This window comes from Sinocyclocheilus anshuiensis, unplaced genomic scaffold, assembly GCF_001515605.1.
Source record: "Sinocyclocheilus anshuiensis isolate Anshui unplaced genomic scaffold, SAMN03320099.WGS_v1.1 scaffold1474, whole genome shotgun sequence".
NCBI classification, from domain to species: domain Eukaryota; kingdom Metazoa; phylum Chordata; class Actinopteri; order Cypriniformes; family Cyprinidae; genus Sinocyclocheilus; species Sinocyclocheilus anshuiensis.
Window position 1 is genome coordinate 149,676 of NW_015558627.1, and position 19,632 is coordinate 169,307.

Sequence of the window (19,632 nt, forward strand, 5' to 3'; positions counted from 1 at the left end):
AAGACGCGCATCTCCTTCCCCATCAAGCGGATGCTCTTGCTGCGTTGGGTGAAAATGCTTATTTTTCAACTATGGACCTCACATCTGGCTACTATAATGTAGAAGTTCATGAAGATGACCGGAAATACACAGCGTTTACATCACCTTTTGGGTTATACGAATATAATCGTTTACCGCAGGGGCTGTGTAACAGTCCGGCCACTTTCATGCGGATGATGTTGACGATATTCGGGGATCAGAATTTCAACAGCCTATTATGTTACCTGGATGACGTCCTGGTGTTTGCACCCACCGAAGAGCTGGCGTTAGAGCGTCTGGAAATTGTGTTTAAGCGTTTGAAGGCTCATAACCTCAAGCTTGCTCCGAAGAAATGTCATCTCTTGCGGAGTTCTGTGAAACTTTTAGGTCACATCATCAGTGCGGACGGTATTGCTACCGATCCTGAAAAAGTCCACGCCATCGCTTCTGTCAGTGAGGATGATCCTATGGTTGAAGGTACTGATGTCCCCTGCCGGCAGAAATTAAGATCTTTTCTGGGTATGGTAGTGTTTTACCAGCAGTTCATTGAAGATTGTTCAGCTATTGCCAAACCATTGTTCAATCTTACTACTGGAACAAAGGCTCCACGTGGAAAACGGAAGCGTCAAATGTATCAGAGAGAGTTGTCTTCTTCAGATTGGACTGAGGGGGGGGTGACAAATTTCATCATTGGCTCAGGGGTCAGAAATTTACTGTCTGGACAGACAACAACCCATTAACGTATATTCTGTCCAAAGCTAAATTGGATGCATGCGAACACAGATGGGTTGCTAAACTAGCACCATACCAGTTTGATATTAAGTATGTTCCTGGTCCAAAAAACGTAGTTGCTGATGCCCTGAGCCGAGAGCCCTTTGTGCACCCTAGTGTACTCCATCGTCTGACGAGAGTTCCTTATGATAAATTGCTGGCAGAGGCTGAAGCTGTAAAAACAGACCATATCCAAGATGTCTTTCGCTGGTCTACTCACCCCTTCGACAGTACTCCTGATACTGGAGGAGTGGCCGTTGCCTGCCATACAGTTAAAGTCTCCTTACCTATTGGTTAATGCAAATTATACTGTAATTGTTTATAGTGGTGTGTTTTGGGTATTGATTTGAGACGGAAGTGAAGTCTCTCTGCTGAGAAACTTGTGTGTCCAAATTAGTAACATGATAATAATGCTAACAACATGCTAGTAACACGCTAATCATGTTAGAAACATGTTAGTAACTTACTAATCATGCTATGCTAACCTGATTATAGCACTTAAAACCTGGAAAAGTCAGATTTTCATGATATGTCACCTTTAAGAATGTTCAACTTGACAAATTTATTGTAATTTAAACGTGTAAAGTTCAGTTGGAATAACTTTATGAGAGTGAGGTGAACTTTCAGTGCAAAAGTTTCCTTTATTTTTTTCACTCAACTTAAAAGGATAAATTCACTTCCAGAATAAAACTTCCCTGATAATTCACTCAGCCACATGTGATCCAAGATGTTCATGTCTTGGGGATCAACGGGTTGAAGATCCAAACTGCAGTTTTAATGCAGCTTCAAAGGGCTCTACACGATTCCAGCTGAGGAATAAGTGTCTTATGTAAAATTTCTGAGCATCCCGCATCTCAGCCAGATTGAGCCACAGGTGCGCTCCTGGATCACTAACGTGGGCATCGCCCTCCCAGAGTTTTTGCTCACCAGCCACTGTGGTGTGCGGTTTTCCAAAATGACTAGCTACTCAGCATTGGGAAATTATGTTTTATATGATTTAAGTTGACTACTGCATACTCAGATTTAATTAAATTGATTTCCATGCCATTTTTGTGCTTATATAAAGAGCTTTTTTTTTTCTGGATCTTATTAAATGTATGCATCATCTTTAATATCGAATTCTTACGTTTTATTAATAATTTCAGTTAATATAATAAGACAATATGGAGCTGTTACTAATCAAATTAAATCAGTATTAACAAAACCGATGTTTCCACTGCAGCTGAAGTGCCATTTAGATGCATTTACACAGACGGTTTAATGATGCTGATGATTTTAATGATTTTTTTTTTAAATATACAAATATGAAATGTTGGGAAAAAATGCAATGATAGGCAAATTTTAAATATGAAAGTAAATCGCCAGTAGGTGGCAGCAAGTGCATGTCTTAACGAGTGAGTCGCTTTGTTCAGACAGATGATTCATTCACGAATCAAGCAAGTGCCTGTCTTTAATAATTATCCCGTGCACATTCACACTGATTCTGCCAGCACGGCTCACATATGTTAACATATAAACTCTTTTTACCGCAGTATGCTTCTTGTATGTGCAGTCGTGATCATTTGTTTGGATTTCTCCACAGGATCGTCTCACACACAGAGAGGATTTAGATATTTGATATGTTGGATCAGACCAGTATCAGTTAACAGGCTCCAGTCCTCCTCAGCTGAATCTCCGTCTCACCTCTAGATCAAACAGCCAGTCCATCATGCTTCATCCGCAACAACATGCACCTCAAACCCTCTTCCCATCAGATCCAGAGCGGTCTGCTGAATGCACACGTGCGTCTGCAGGAGACACACACTCGCTCAGGGTTTCCGGGAAGAACGTTACTCAATCTGAAGAACTCCAAAACAGTCCATTAATCAGGCTTCCCGCTCTCTTGTGAACAACAGATTCCTATCAAGCGCCTGTCGAAACTATGATCCAGTGTAAGTACAGTATAAATAATACATCAAGCGTAACATTTAATATGTCAGCATAACTTTTCCTGTAAGCACAACAGAAATCTTATTGGTTACCAGTGTAGAATTTCTATACTTCTGTGGGTTGACCTGATCATCACTCTTGTGTGTGCTAATGAAGTGACTCTCAGAGCAGCTGGAGATGACATTCGTGTTCATATCATCATATAGTGAGACGGCAGAAGCTGAAAACACCGCGAGTGTCACCCGCGCTTTAGTATGTGTGTAGTAAACAAAACAGTGCGCCGCGCCATCCGCCATTCATTCATTGCGGAAATCATGGCGCCTTATGCGTGATATCAGATGCTTCCGCAGATTTATAGTATTACTATAGCATTTCACCTGAGCATTGCGAATCACGCGTATAGCCATGATAAGCGCTGGACCTTCAGAATCGCACCGTGTACGCCCGCCTTAAGAGAAAAGCACTGAGACATTATATCCACTCGTCTTACTGTCGTTTTACTGCACGAGTAGCACTTGAGACAACACATTTATAACAAACACGAACAAATACATGATGCAACACTCAAACACTGTCACAAGAGTATGGGCTTACATTTCTGACACAATTCTGCACGCGAAAGATCATATTTTGAGCGCACAAAAGTGCATTTTGCACGCGCGCGAACTTCAGGTGAGCAACTTCAGGTGAGCAAGCTAGTGAAACGTTGCACGGGCAAAAGAGAAGGTCTGCACACATCCAAAAACGTATTTTAAATGCAAAATTGATTTCCGTGCGCTCGAAAGACTTTTTTCTTTGCGAAACGAACATTTTCTCCACAAACTCAGATCGCGCGCGTGCAAAATGCACTTTTGTGCGCTCAAAATATGATCTTTCGCGCGCAGAATTATGTCAGAAATGTAAGCCCATACAAGAGAACCAGAAGAGTTCTGTTTAAATGTCGAGCTCATCTAAAGTTTGACACGGATTCATTTCCACCCGTAAGCGCGACACTTCCACAGAAAAACACGGTGAATAATGAAAGGATAAGATGAGTACAGGTGGATCGTGTGTGAAAAATGAGCTTAAATGCATCTGCAGATAAACGGACAGCAACTTCTGGATGAGCACTACATACCCAGAGCCCAGGGGCACAGAGGAGGGCCTCGAGAACACAGAGAAGGAGAATAAGACAGGGACGTGGTTAGAGTCCGCCATGATGCCCCGCGACTCTCCTGTCAATCATACCGATGCCCGACTCAGAATGAATCGTTCTTAAGAATCGGTTCGTGAATGAGTCGTGCTGGTTGTGGACTGGTCCTGTGTAGGTTTTAAATGTTTTCGTGTGTGTGTGTGTGTGTGTGTGTGTATAATTCTACAGAGATATCTGATATACAATAAGATATACAATATCTGCTTGCGTTTACACCATTCATCTGTATTTTTCTCAGTTCAATTAGTTCCTGTGAATTGAACCCATGAACCCAAGTGCAAGTATCAAGTGCATTTACTTTCAGTACTGGCTGAAACCAATCGAATCTTTTTTTAATGATTAACTGAATCGAATCGTTCAAAATAACCGATTCGTTCAAATGACTCGGACTTGTGAAAGTCGAAAGGTGATTGATTGCTCAGAGAGGGTAAAAAAAAAACTGCAGTGGAAAAAACGAATCCTTTGGGTTTATTTCTTTCTTTATTTTTTGGAGAGGAAATATACAAACGTCATTAATTGGTCAATTTTTAAATCTTGTTTAATAAACTGCAACGTCACACAGCTGTTGCTTTTGTGATATTTCTGCTATTCTTCATTGCATTCACATGTATTCTGGTTTTATTAATGTAAGTTAGGCTTGGACCTTTATTTTTAAGACAATTTTGAAGTGAATATCTGGTAGTCTCTCTAAATGACTGTGTGGCTATAAATGAAAACTGAAAATGATCAAAAGTATGTACTGTATAATTCATGATCAACTATATTATGAAGTGCTAGCAACTTTTATTATGCAAGTGCTAAATCACTTCTCTGAGCTCCGATGGTGTTTTTCTTCTGACCGCTCACTATGCTGTCATACACAGAGCTGGTCAGGGGGACGTAGCTCTTCTCGCTGCAGTCCAGGAAGCTGATGCTGCAGGGGTCGAAGCCGCTCTCCACCAGAGCAGACTTCTGCTGCTTGAAGGTGCTGGTCATCTCCAGAGACTCCTGCAGACACAGAGCACAAGACGAGCCTCAGAGACTGATCTGGGCACTCCGCTCCCGATCCAGACGTCTAGAGCGCCGTCTCCACGCACAAGAGCGACTGAATGCACGTTACGCAGCTTACAGTCGCATCGGAACGAAGGAGGATGGTTTAACCGCAGTACAGTTTATTTTAGAAACAACTCTTATCTTAACTCATCTTAACTGCTATGGGTGATACTATATGGGCAGCTTACCCTGTTGAAAAAACCAGCATATGCTGGTTAGGTATGTTTTGACGCTGGGATGCTGGTTTATGCTGGTCCTTTTGCTGGTTTAACCTGGTCCTTTTGCTGCTGGTTTATGCTGGTCCTTTTGCTGGTTTAAGCTGGTCCTTTTGCTGCTGGTTTAAGCTGGTCTTTTTGCTGCTGGTTTATGCTGGTCCTTTTGCTGCTGGTTTATGCTGGTCCTTTGCCAGCACATGACCAGCTTAAACCAGCAAAGGACCAGCTTAAACCAGCATAAACCAGCAAAAGGACCAGCTTAAACCTGCATAAACCAGCAAAAGGACCAGCTTAAACCTGCATAAACCAGCAAAAGGACCAGCTTAAACCTGCATAAACCAGCAAAAGGACCAGCTTAAACCTGCATAAACCAGCAAAAGGACCAGCTTAAACCTGCATAAACCAGCAAAAGGACCAGCTTAAACCTGCATAAACCAGCAAAAGGACCAGCTTAAACCTGCATAAACCAGCAAAAGGACCAGCTTAAACCTGCATAAACCAGCAAAAGGACCAGCTTAAACCTGCATAAACCAGCAAAAGGACCAGCTTAAACCTGCATAAACCAGCAAAAGGACCAGCTTAAACCTGCATAAACCAGCAAAAGGACCAGCTTAAACCTGCATAAACCAGCAAAAGGACCAGCTTAAACCTGCATAAACCAGCAAAAGGACCAGCTTAAACCTGCATAAACCAGCAAAAGGACCAGCTTAAACCTGCATAAACCAGCAAAAGGACCAGCTTAAACCTGCATAAACCAGCAAAAGGACCAGCTTAAACCTGCATAAACCAGCAAAAGGACCAGCTTAAACCTGCATAAACCAGCAAAAGGACCAGCTTAAACCAGCATCCCAGCGTCAAAACATACCTAACCAGCATATGCTGTTTTTTTCAACAGGGTTTGTAAATGTTATGCGGTCGGGAACCTGGCTCTCTGACAGAAAACACTGGCTCACTGTTTAGCAACAAATTATTTCACTAGAGTTCAGCTTTCTGCTGAAAAAACAGTCAGTTATAAGTGCTTTGCTGTTAATAATGAAAAGCTTAGAGTAATAATGTATTTACAGTTGTAGCGGCCAAAGTGTGTTCAGTGCTGTTAAGTGTCACGACAGCAATCAACGGCAAACCATGAATGCTAACGCTAATGCTAACCTGGAGCTCCTGCGCTCAGCTTGTTTGTGGTTATGAGGAAAAATATTTTAGCAGCAAAAATGTAAAAGTATAAGAAAGTGTCTGGACTGAAACATATTCTTTATTGAAACTGCTGCTCGTAGCATTTCACCACGTATTTCTGCTTTAGCTGCACAGACATATCCAGTAAATGTATCATATTTATTTCTGTATGACAATTTGCACAGCTTTCAGTTGGTGGGACTGTTTAAAAATGATTAATAAAGAAACGGATGACTGAGAAAGCCGGAGGAGCCGGATGTGATTTATATTAATCTTAATAAACCACGGAGGAGAACTGAAGTTTGGTGTGTCACTGTCTGCTCTGTTGTGTACCTGCAGTCTAATGAAGAGAGGTCGAGCGTACGATGGCAGTTCTCTGAGGACGTGACTGAACAGTTTCTTCCCATCGAATGAGCACTCGGGCCTCACGATCACTGCAGCCATTCCGGCTCGACCCTCACTTCCTGTGCACAGAAACTTCCTGTTTACTCTCTCATCAGCCATGCATTTCAATTATTATCAACACTTCTCAAATACCAAAACTAAACAAACACTCAGATAAAAAACAGTCAAGTACTGAACAGTGCTCAGTGAATTTAAAACAATGATCTTTACTTTAACTTCTGGCTTACATAAATTACTTCATCGTAATCCAATCATGTTTGTAAAATAATAGACAGCAGTGCATATATATGTACTATACATATCAAATGCAGTGTTTCGGTGCTGGTGTGATGTTTAAGCAGTACCTGGCACCTGGACTCCATACACACTGGGATCTCTGTCACCTCGCCACATTCTCCCCCTTCCATCTGAAACAGTGTGCAGATCACAGTGGTGTTTCTGAGCGCTCGATCACTGCTCATCCTGAGGATGCCTCTCTACCTGAAGGTGTCTCCCACTCGGTCTCTGAAGCAGATGAAGTCGTCCTCGTCCTCAGCCATCAGGTCTCCGCTGTTGAAGTAAGCGTCTCCTGTGACAAACACGTCTCTCAGGATCTTCTTCTCTGTCAGCTGTTTGCTGCCGGCGTAACCAAAGAACGGACTCTGACTGCAGATCTTAGACAGCAGAAGCCCTGTCTCTCCTGATCAACACACGAGCAGAGCGCACAGCATTCACTCTCAATCATCATGTGATCATGTGCGCTCAACATCATTACAAACACCTGACTGTTTGATCAGACGTGAAAACTCAACAACAGCAACTTCCCTGTGAGGCAGCTGCTCCCAAAATCTGTCTCAGATGCCCTCGGACAACTTTGCAAATGTATTACAAACACATATGTCATGGAGGCTTTCTGCTGCACTAATGGCTCTTTGTGGTGGAGCAGGTCTGGGCTTTAAGGCAGAGTGAATGCTGTGGCTGTGTTTTTGGGCCTGGGTAGTGTTGGTAAGGTGGAACAGCATCGTAGCCGAGGGCGTAACAAGCATAAATAACGTTTTGTCGTTCTTCTCACCTTTTTGAACATATTGGCAGTATTCACTGCGGTCTCTCACAGGCTCCTCTCTGACCAGGTCATACTTCACCAGATCATACTTAAAAATCAGCTGCAATACAAACAAATCACTTTCAGACAGCAGATACCAGCACGGTCCTGTGGAGAAATATCAGCTGGATAACAGCAGCATTCAAACAGCACGAACTCATCCTTCAGCATCAACTATATGTGAACTAGAAACATCTAATTCAAGACTAAACTCATTAGTGCAGATCTCATATCCTCAGAAACGAAAATAATTAGTGGTTAGCTGATACGAGCTTTTGTTGCGACTGATGCCAATATTTACGATAACACATGATTAAATTTCAAAGATAGTAAATAACTAATAAATAATAAAGAATTCATATTCGCATAATGTTTTCTACATCCGTTTGAAAATTAATACATTTGAAAGAAATATCTGAACTTTAGATCTGATCCCCGATCAGGGGATTAGATTAGATCCCCGATCTTTAGATAGCAATTTTTTTTATATATGTATATATTTTTCTCACTTTTCTCAGAAATAAAGTGTTAAACATATACAGTGCCCTCCATAAGTACAAGATGTAATTTTTCCATAAGTAAAAGATGAATATGTGGCAAAACTACGAATTGTCACATTTTATTATTGGGTGTTTCAACACATATATGTTTTACCTAAAACAAGTACAAGTTTCCTTTAGAGTAATCCATAAGAACTTCTGCCTATTTGGTGATAAAATAAATAGTTTTGGAGGGCTGCTTGAATTGAACGTGTCCGGTGTGTGCTGTCTGTGAGTTGCATACGCGGCGTGATGTTGTGCTGTTTATCCGGTGTGGGACTGTCACGAATCTGGTCCGTGGCCTTCCGCCGATTGCCACTAGAGGTCACTCTACCATTACATTGACTCTCACACTACACAGACTGTTACATGTCACTCCGGACTACAGTTCCCATCATCCATTGCACTTACACAGCTGAATTCACTGATCACACAGCCGTCACTATCACACGCTCACCTGAGAGCCATTACACACTCTATTTAACACTCTCAGTTCCTGTTCAGATCGCCGTGTATTGTTCTGCGTTTATCACTCATCTAGCGATAGCTGCATTACCGAGCCTAGTGTCTTGTTTTCTTTATCTTGCCTTGTCTGTTTCCCCGTGTTCTGATCACTGCCTGTGTACCTGGATTATCCCTCGAGTCTCGCCCAATTGGATACTGTTCGCCCCTGCCTGGATCTTTGCCTTGTACCTGGATTATCCCTCTTGCCTTGCCATCAATATACCTGTTTGCCATTGTCTGACCTATGCCTGTATTTGACCACGTCTCTTGTGAATAAAGCCTTGCAGATGGATCCGCACGCTTCCTGTGTTCACTCCCCGTTACAGAATACACGGCCACACAAGGATCCAGCAGCTTTTCAGAGGAACATTGGCCAATTATGGACACAGCACATATATTATTAACTCTTAAACAAGGCTCGCATTCGCTGGAGAACTATATTCAAGAGTATCTAGCCATTGCCTATTATATCTTCATAAACCAAGTCAAGTCACAGCTTATCTTCATGAACCAAGTCACAGCTGAGCTTCATGAACCAAGTCAAGTCACAGCTGATCTTCATGAACCAAGTCGAGTCACAGCTGATCTTCATGAGTCGAGTCGCGTCACAGCTGATCTTCATGAGTCGAGTCAAGTCACAGCTGATCTTCATGAGTCGAGTCGCGTCACAGCTGATCTTCATGAGTCGAGTCAAGTCACAGCTGATCTTCATGAGTCGAGTCGCGTCACAGCTGATCTTCATGAGTCGAGTCAAGTCACAGCTGATCTTCATGAGTCGAGTCGCGTCACAGCTGATCTTCATGAGTCGAGTCAAGTCACAGCTGATCTTCATGAGTCGAGTCGCGTCACAGCTGATCTTCATGAGTCGAGTCAAGTCACAGCTGATCTTCATGAGTCGAGTCGCGTCACAGCTGATCTTCATGAGTCGAGTCAAGTCACAGCTGATCTTCATGAGTCGAGTCGCGTCACAGCTGATCTTCATGAGTCGAGTCAAGTCACAGCTGATCTTCATGAGTCGAGTCGCGTCACAGCTGATCTTCATGAGTCGAGTCAAGTCACAGCTGATCTTCATGAGTCGAGTCGCGTCACAGCTGATCTTCATGAGTCGAGTCAAGTCACAGCTGATCTTCATGAGTCGAGTCGCGTCACAGCTGATCTTCATGAGTCGAGTCAAGTCACAGCTGATCTTCATGAGTCAAGTCAAGTCACAGCTGATCTTCATGAACCAAGTCGAGTCACAGCTGATCTTCATGAGCCTCGTCACGTCACAGCTGACCTGCCAGAGCTTCGACACGTCTCCTCTGTTCATCCAGAGTCACATCACATCACATCACAGCTGATCATCCAGAGTCACGTCACAGCACAGTTGATCATCCAGAGGGCTCCTGTTCCCGAGTTAAGCCCACGGAGGGCTCCCGTTTCCCTGTTATGCCCAGGGAGGGCTCCTGTTTCCCCGTCTCCAGTGTCGGCTCCAGGCTATCCTGATCCCCAGTACCACCCTGGAAGGGCTCCAGATCCTCAGTTCCGCCCAGAAAGGGCTCATGTCCTTGAGTTAGGCCCAGGGTGGGCTCCTGCTCCGTCTGCTCCGCCCTGGTGGGCCCCTGTTCCGTTTGCTCCGCCATGGAGGTCTTCTGCTCCGTCTGCTCTGCACTGGTGGGCTCCTGTTCCGTCTGCTCCACCTTGGTGCTCTGCTCTGCCGGCTTTGCCTCAGTTCCCACTCTCTCCATTTCCACATGGACCTGGCCCACCGTCCCTCCCCCTGTTCCGCCTCCACTCCACCACCCTCCTGGATGGTATTGTGTTGGGAGCGTCTGGAAGCCGCTCCTTGGTGTGTTCAGATCGCCGTGTATTGTTCTGCGTTTATCACTCATCTAGCAATAGCTGCATTACCGAGCCTAGTGTCTGGTTTTCCTTGTTTTCTTTGTCTTGCCTTGTCTGTTTCCCCATGTTCTGATCACTGCCTGTGTACCTCGATTATCCCTCGAGTCTTGCCCAATTGGATACTGTTCGCCCCTGCCTGGATCTTTGCCTTGTACCTGGATTATCCCTCTTGCCTTGCCATCAATATACCTGTTTGCCATTGTCTGACCTATGCCTGTTTTTGACCACGTCTCTTGTGAATAAAGCCTTGCAGATGGATCCGCACACTTCCTGTGTTCACGCCGTTACAGAGAGCATCATATTTAGTTATTTTGATTAGATAATCATCAACAGTTCTAAAAGTGTGAGACTATATATTCAATATACATATATGTACTGTACGTATTTCCAATACTATGGCCTTTATGTAGATATTTAAAGCCAGGTTGTCAATCTTTAAGCATGACTGTTTGGATTTATATGAAATGGTAACACTTTACAATAAGATTCCATTTGTAACATTAACTAAGGTTAATAAAATCTGTGAAAGTATTGTTCCTTGTTAGAGTGTGTTAATTTCAACAATTACGACTACATTTTTAAATGTTAAAGTTGCATTCTGTTATCTTGGGTTGCCCTTGGCTTTCTGTACACATTCCTCAAATATCATGAAGAACAGGGCAAACTCCTCCATTATTGTTATGCTCCTTGTAGTCTACAGGACATTGCCAAGTTTTCCACACACACTGAAAGCTTAAGACACTGACTGACATTCCCACTGGATATTCTGATCTCCTTGAAGTGTTCAGTTAAGAGAACACAACACAACTACCATCCCATAGACCCTGTGCTATCAACCTTCTGCCCAAAGACGTTATCCATCCCAGAAACCCAAGCCATGGAAGAACATATTAAAGAGGCTTTGGCCTCAGTTTAACTGTAACCTAGGGTTGGACAATAATTCAATATCAATATGTATCGCGATATAATTTTTTTCAAATCCAGTCCTACTGTAACCTATCAGCCAGGAAGTAAAAACAGCAAAGTAGATGCTTTATCAAGCAGGATTGACCGCATCGATTCACTGCAAAACCTTTTCTACCACCATCTGTGATCATCGCTTTATCCACTGGGACATAATGGAGGAGATTCAAAGCACGCAGCAGGATGAACCTCCATCAGAATGCCCACCCAATAAACATGATGTCCCACAGCACCTCTGCCAGTGTGTCACACAGTGGGTCTCTGTAGGCTTGGGTCATCCAGGCATACAAACATCAGCCACGCTGGGGAGGAACTGCTGGTGTCACTAATTACATCAATGCTTGTCAAGTCAGATGCCTTCTTTGCTCTTACTGTAGTCAAGAACAACATCACTGTAGTACGTTTCTACTACTAGATGGCCACCTGATGGCCACCTGAACTTCTGATTTAGAGCCGGTCGTCACATTTAAATTATTCTAAAGTGTGATTATTTAACAGGCACATGCATTAAATGAATCAGAAGTGCCTCTCTCAGCAATTATAGCCTATTGTGGTCAATAAAACGTATTGGGTGACTGAGAAACTCCTTACACTAAATGTGATGACATTCCTCTCGGTCCATGTCTGTCCAAAACTCTGAAATCAGTCCAAATACAATATAATATAATTTCAAATTTTTCTGAATATAATACAATTTCTAATTCTTCTGAAGTAGTTTTGCTTGGAAATCAGAGAGTTGTGCATGCATGTTCTAAAAATCCTGTTTTTTAATGGCAAAATAAAACAAAAGCTACGAAGTAAAAACCAATTACAGCTTCTCATGATTGTAGAAGTCTTCCCTCTCTGCCTCATCTGACAGTGCTTGCATTACACTTTACATTCCTGTTTACACTCACAGTAACTGCAGATGAACCAATCAGTAAATCACTGCATAATCAACAGAATAACACGCTCAATCTGTGAGATAAAATCATGAAGAAACGTGTCATGTATCATACTGATGCCCAACAGGGATATTATTTTGAGAATAATGATTTGGATATTGCATGACTGCTGTGAGACATATTTCCAAAGGTTTTGTAGATTGAAGCGTCTAAGAATAGCATGGCGAGGATTACATGTCAATGCTCTAATTAGCATCTGTCCGCTCACACTGATCATGTATTATGGAAAACGCTCAGACTCCGTGATTAAGCAACAGGTTGACATTATGCCAAGAGAACTGTCTTTATATAGAGCCTCGCAGACAGGGAGCATCTCTCTGTAAAGGGGGTCATTACTAACATTTCCTTTACATTTACATTTACATTTAGTCATTTAGCAGACGCTTTTATCCAAAGCGACTCTTTAGGGCACAAATGCTTTTTTTAACAATTAAGGTGCAATGCCTGTTACCTATTTACTTTTTTCTATGAATTGATTTTAACTATTTATCTAGTTCCAGTCTTGGAACCTGTGTCTTATGGCGCTTTTCCACTGCGTGGTACGACTCAGCTCGGCACGGCTCAGTACGGCACGGCATGGTTCGGCTCGGCACGGTTTGTGTTTCCACTGCAGTTTAGTATCGCTTTAGAGTGGGCGGGATTATTCACATGTCGTTATAGTTGCGCCGCCTCTACTGCCGCGACTCCTGAAAAAAACTTTTTCATTCCGCGTCGCCCCATCAAGCTCTCGCTGGATACGCTCCTCTGCTATCAACGAGAGGAACATCTGTTCTTCCGCAACAGACAACAAAACTTTTTGGTTGTTAAAAAAAAGGTGCGCTCGTTCAAAACAGTTGCGTTCGATCCTTCGCTGGCTGTGCTGATTTAAATCTAGCGGTTCTGTTGTGTTTGTGTCGCAAGTTCAGTGACGCAGGTAGTGACGATTCTCTCCGGCCAATCCGCGATCAGCAGAGTTTACACGTCACGTTTTGGTAACGGTACGGTTCGCTTGGAACCCCAACCGAAGTGGTACTAAAAAAAGTACCAGGTACCAGGTACTGTACCCAGTGGAAAACCCCCCAAAAGTGAACTGTACCGAGCCGTACCGTGCCGTACCATGCAGTGGAAAAGCGCCATAACAGCCCAACAGCACTAGGACTCAATTCAGATAAATGAACTAAACCAGAACAGCTTAAACACACAACACAGACTATCTCGCGGTCATTAACTCGCGGTCATTGATCTTCTGCCTCATCAAAAGCAAAGCAAAGATATGCAAGTAAGCAAGTGACGCATTCACATGTTTGTCGAATGTCTGACTCTGAGATGCACCCCTATATTCTAGTTCAAATATTTACTAAGACTTTCTGAACTGTTTCTTTCCGTTTAATCTTGACAACCTGTCCTAACCCCAGGTTGTACTGCTGCAGAGTTGAACTAACCTTGTAGAAGAAATTGGAGCGTCCGACAGCACACACACTCTCTCACTCACACACACTCACTCTCTCTCACACACACACACACACACACACACACACACACACACACACACACACACACACTCACACACAGACACCCACGCACACTCACACGCACACGCACACACTCTCACACACACACACACACACACACTCACACGCACACACACACATGATGAAGCTGCTCACAATAAATAGAATCCATTGCTAATACGAGATTTGAAAAGGGAGGAAAAAAAAGTTCGGCAAAAGGCGGGATCGAACCCCGGTCGTTCGCGTCAAAAAGCCAATGAAACACGCTTATCCATCTGCGCCACTGGAGCTGATGCTTTGCAGCTACTTTTAACTAAATGTAAATATACACTCCGTATTTTTTATTCCATAGTAAGGGCAATTCATACAATACATTTAAACTGAGCTACTTTAATACCATCTTCGAACTTTCTACCACGACTCTGCTGTTCTTCGGCTGGTTCTTCCTGTATACGTTGATTGACAGATGTTTCGTCCAGTCAGCGGTGAGTAATCCCAAACCAATGGCGCTGTCTCAAACTATACCTACCTCTTCCGGTTTGTCTGATTTGTCGTTGTGTTTTCTGACTTGTTATAATGTTTTCTGAATTGTTGTTGTGTTTTCTGAATTGTTATTTTGTTTTTTAGACTTGCATTTGCATTTGTAATTTGTTATTTTATTTTCAGAATTGTGACTTGTTTAGCACTTCTCGGCCACCGTACTGCTGTCCTGACACACATGAACCGTGAATGAGACACAGTAACAAAAGAGCTGTCTGTCAGTTAGCCAAGAAAACACAAACCAAAAAGTTCATTTTCATAGATTGACAGAGGACATGGATTCTTTTTTTCTGCGTGACCAGAGACACTCTGCTGTGAGCTTCAGCGCACGCATCCCTCTGGACTCGTTTGGTAAAGTAATGAGGCATGATGCATAATGAAGACATTAGTGTGCAGTTAACAGGACCGTGGCTGGTCGAAGCATTCATGACTTCAAACTGAAGGACCTGAACCCAGACGTCATCAGAAATTATAGGGTGCATACGAGTCATGCTCAGAAAACATGGGAATCTTAAAGAGACAGTCCACCCACAAATGAGCATTCTAACATGATTTACTCATCTGCATGTTATATCAAACTTGCATGACTTTCTGTCTTCAGTGAAACACAAAAGATGAATTTCAGTTACAGTTGCATCAGGACTGAAATAATGCTGTGCTTTAGTACAATTAAATGAGTACTGGTGTGTATTTAGAATTGCATTTTAATAATTAAGTATTGAAAAGTGCACTACTTTTGCTGTAATTATCTGTTTCCTGAGCATGACCACATATATTCCCAGACAGACTCACATGACACAAGCATGGATTTGAGGAGAGTACTGTACCGTGGGCTGATTGCACAGATATCTGCACAGCTCTCCGATGTACTGGAATATAGTGACGTTGTGTTTCCTGCAGCCATGCCAAAACTGAGAGGCAGAAAACTTCTTCTTCAGGACACAGGTGGCACCTACGTGACAACAACACAGACACAGACACAGACATGAAACTCAGCATGCTACACAGAGAAGTTCAAACACTCAGTCTGATTAGGGCCTTTCGCACCGCGGGAACCTTTTCATAGTACCAGAACTAATTGTGGAACTACCCACTTTTTGACGTTGTGCGATTACTAAAGCGGTGCGAAAGGCCCTATAGAGCTATTCAGGCTGTTTTAGTAATAAACATTATACAGGCATGCTCCATTGCTATTACAGTTCATGTACATGATAAATCATTTCTGTTCGGTTTTGCTGAAAGGTTTGCTGGCTGGAAAGAGTTCAGCAGCATTAGAGAGCTCTCGTATTAAAAGCATCATCTGTATTGAAAGGCTGAATTAATTAATCAGTGAATTAATAAGTGAATTAAACAAAGTCGCATAAGCTTCGTCATTTATCCAAAGTTTTTGAAATAAAAGTATTTCCATGATCACCTAAGGTAAAATGTAACCAAACAGAGTACATTGACTGTATTAAGCAATAATGCATGTACACTTGAAGCAGATTGATCAATGCGGTCTGTGTTTGGCTGGCTGCTTCTGTAAACACTTGGCACCTGCTCAAAAGTGGCCATAAGGGGGGAAAACATAAGGAGAGTGGTCTATAGGGCACACATCTTTAAATCCAGCACTGTTATAGCATTCGCTGCCTTTACTTTGTAACAGAAACACAGACTTTAAGGCTCAAAAACAGCTGTATTAATACTGTAACAGCGCCAGAAGTATTTTTCCCCATAAGGATTTAAACTAAATCTTTGTTAAAGCACTATATGAACCAAGCCAACCATCTACAAGGAGAATCACAACATTATATACATGTATATATGAAAAGACAAAAGTACAAGACTGTGTACATAATGGATTGTGCATAACGGGAGAGAACTACATTCCTGTGAAGCACTGTGAATGACATAATCAAATGAAAGATAATGGAAAAATACAGGACTTTATTGCATCTACAAAAATAATATACTTTAGTTTTATAGCAAATTATGCACATCTGTCAAATATTTATTTGTTTTGAGAAGGTGGGATACTGGGTTTCATCATTCGTGGTGGTTCATGGGATGGCTGGAGCTATGGCTCGTCTGGAGCACTGACAAGAGTAGTTTGTAATTGTAGTTCAATTACTACAAGAAAAAGAATATTACGCACAATTACAATATTGCTACATCAGTTACATCTGTAGCGATAATGCATCTGCTATCACCTACAGGCCGCTCATTAAAGGTTCGATTAAGAGAATTATCCAGTTCAATGGTCCCTCCGATGCCCACGAGCGAGGCAGCGCTATGATACAGGGGAAGCGGCGTGTAGATGACATCACTTCCTGTGGTGCCGTAAGCCCAAAACCCTCAGAGCCTTCAGGGCCTGCAAATGTGTGATGACTGCGGCTTTGGGCAGCCCTGCCACAGTGACACTGTGACACAGTGAAATCAGCTTCCCACAGGCAGAAGACAGACGCTACTTTACACACAGCTCTAGTACTTCTGCTTAGAACTATAGTGTCCCGAAGAACCATTTTATGCTGAAATAGTACCTCTCAACACGTACTTGATATGCTTCTTCAAATGTTAAAGTTGGTTTCCTTCCAATCATGTCCTTCTTTCCTCTTCTCTCCACTAAGCAAGTACAGTAAGTGACAGAGATACTGAAAGCACGATCCACAGAGTTCTCTAATGTTCTTACCTGGGTTTATGCATCAACGTGCCCAGTTTGGGTTTTTTCATAAAACCGTTAAGGGTTTATAGAGAATGTTTTTTTCTGGGAGCTCCTTAGATATTTATAATATCAATATCAAAAGCGAAAGTATCTCGTGGGCCTGGTCACATTCAAAATAACGAGCTCAGACAGAAAAAAAAGGACATTGCGTTGGTTTCATATGGATTACTTTATCACAGAATATTTGTTGTCGACATGACTTCCTTCGTTTTAAAAGTAGACACTTCAAGCGTTCTATAGATATATCTCTCATGTCTGTGTGTCGAGTATTCGTTGAGTTTTGGTTCATTTTTGTGACGCGTTTCTAAATGAAGATCACAGAGACCCAGGCGGCAGAGAGAGCACCCTGTGTGTTTTCTTGTTGTCGACATGACTTCCTTCGTTTTAAAAGTAGACACTTCAAGCGTTCTATAGATATATCTCTCATGTCTGTGTGTCGAGTATTCGTTGAGTTTTGGTTCATTTTTGTGACGCGTTTCTAAATGAAGATCACAGAGACCCAGGCGGCAGAGAGAGCACCCTGTGTGTTTTCTTTATTCTGCAAAAGCACAAAGTATTGTTGTTATCATGAGTGTATACAAATAAAAGTAGACCCTTTACAGATTCGAATGATGTATTGCTCTTATCTGTGCGATCAAAAATGACGGAGTAATTTAAGTTCCTTTAGGGGTTATCAGGAAGAAATGGAATACAAGGAATTCCCTTCATGACGTCATACAGGGCCATACTCAAAAAAAACTTTCCGAACACTGCACAACTAATCGACTCCTGATGAAAGCATTTTAACAATTATTTGAATTCACTCAGTGAGTCATTTAACCATGCATTATATGCCTTTTGGAGGCTTTTGTCTCTCAAACACATTAAAATGCACAAATTCACGCAACAAATTCATGTACACTGCAATTCACACACCAGAGCGACTGCTTTAGTGTGGTAAACTCAGTTGTAGTTTTATGAATTGGTTGTGTACCATTGTTCCTAAATCTAGAAACTCTCCCATGATGCAATCATCTGTGAGTCTGAGACTGAAGGAGGCTCTAGACTAGAGCTTAGCTCCAGGCCTAATTAAACACACCCCGACCAGCTAATCAAGCTCCTCAGGATTACTGGGACGTTACAGCGCTCGACCCCCGACCCTCCCGCGCTGATCAAACGCTGACCCTGTTCATCCAGGTCTGGACTGAGCGGAGAAGCTGTGCACGCACCGGTGGTTCTTGAGGTGAAGATGTAGAGCGTGGGGGTCCTGAGGCAGCGGATGGAGCAGCGCTCGGTTGGGACTGGCTCCGCAGAGGCCTCCTCTATCTTCTTCAGCAGACTGATCCAGACTGATAGGTAAGTAACATCACAAATGATGTTACTTACCTACTTATAATGCCTTAGCTTTATTGATTTACATATTTTATACTTTTAACTCTTTCCCCACCACTGACAGAATTTTCCGGCTTTCCATGTTTTTATTGGTGTACAGCTATTACACATCTTCTGAAAGAGGACTGAACGTCCGGATCAAAACACGGTGAAGAAGAAGAGGAAAGAAGTGACCGCGTATGTAAGCAGATGCACATGTAAAATGATGCGATCACCAAACATTAATCATTATAAATCTCGTTACTGTATGAAATGATGATGCAGGAGGTGGAATTGGACCGCACAAGCTTGTGCTGATGGAAGCGATCAACTCTATGTTTTGATCTTTGATCTTTGATCTGAATCTGATCCAGATGTAGTCTTTGACAAAAACACAATTTCCTCAGTTTTTGTTTAAAATGTTGCTTTTTTCATGAAACCTACCCATATTCAAGTGTGTATAAAAACAATGAAGCTAGAATAGAACAGTTGGTCCCATTTTATATTAAGTGGCCCTAATACCTGTGTACTTACATAGTAACTAGATGTGTACATAGTATGTAACCACAGTGTAAGTACACATTGGTACATAGTATCTACAGCTGTAATGTTTGTGTAACTACACATATGTAACAACCCACTGAATGGTTTGTGTAAGTACAAATGTGTAACAGGACATTGGTAACAACACTTTTTGGTAATGAAAGTACAAATGTGTAACAGGACTAACAGCACTTTTTGGTAAAGTATGTGTTACACTTTATATTAAGTGGACAGTTCCTGAGGAGTTACCAAGTACACTGATATTACAGTGGTGCACCAACTCCACCAACTTGAGATCCAACTCCTCCCATTTTACATATCCCTAAACCTACCCATCTCCACCCCCTGGATCAAATTGTTCCAA

At 42.4% G+C, this 19,632-nt stretch overlaps 1 pseudogene; it reads right to left on the bottom strand.

Moving 5' to 3' along the window:
• Window positions 1-4,619: 4,619 nt before the first annotated feature.
• Window positions 4,620-19,632, bottom strand: part of LOC107680741 (long-chain fatty acid transport protein 6-like) — a 23,195-nt pseudogene continuing 8,182 nt past the window's right edge.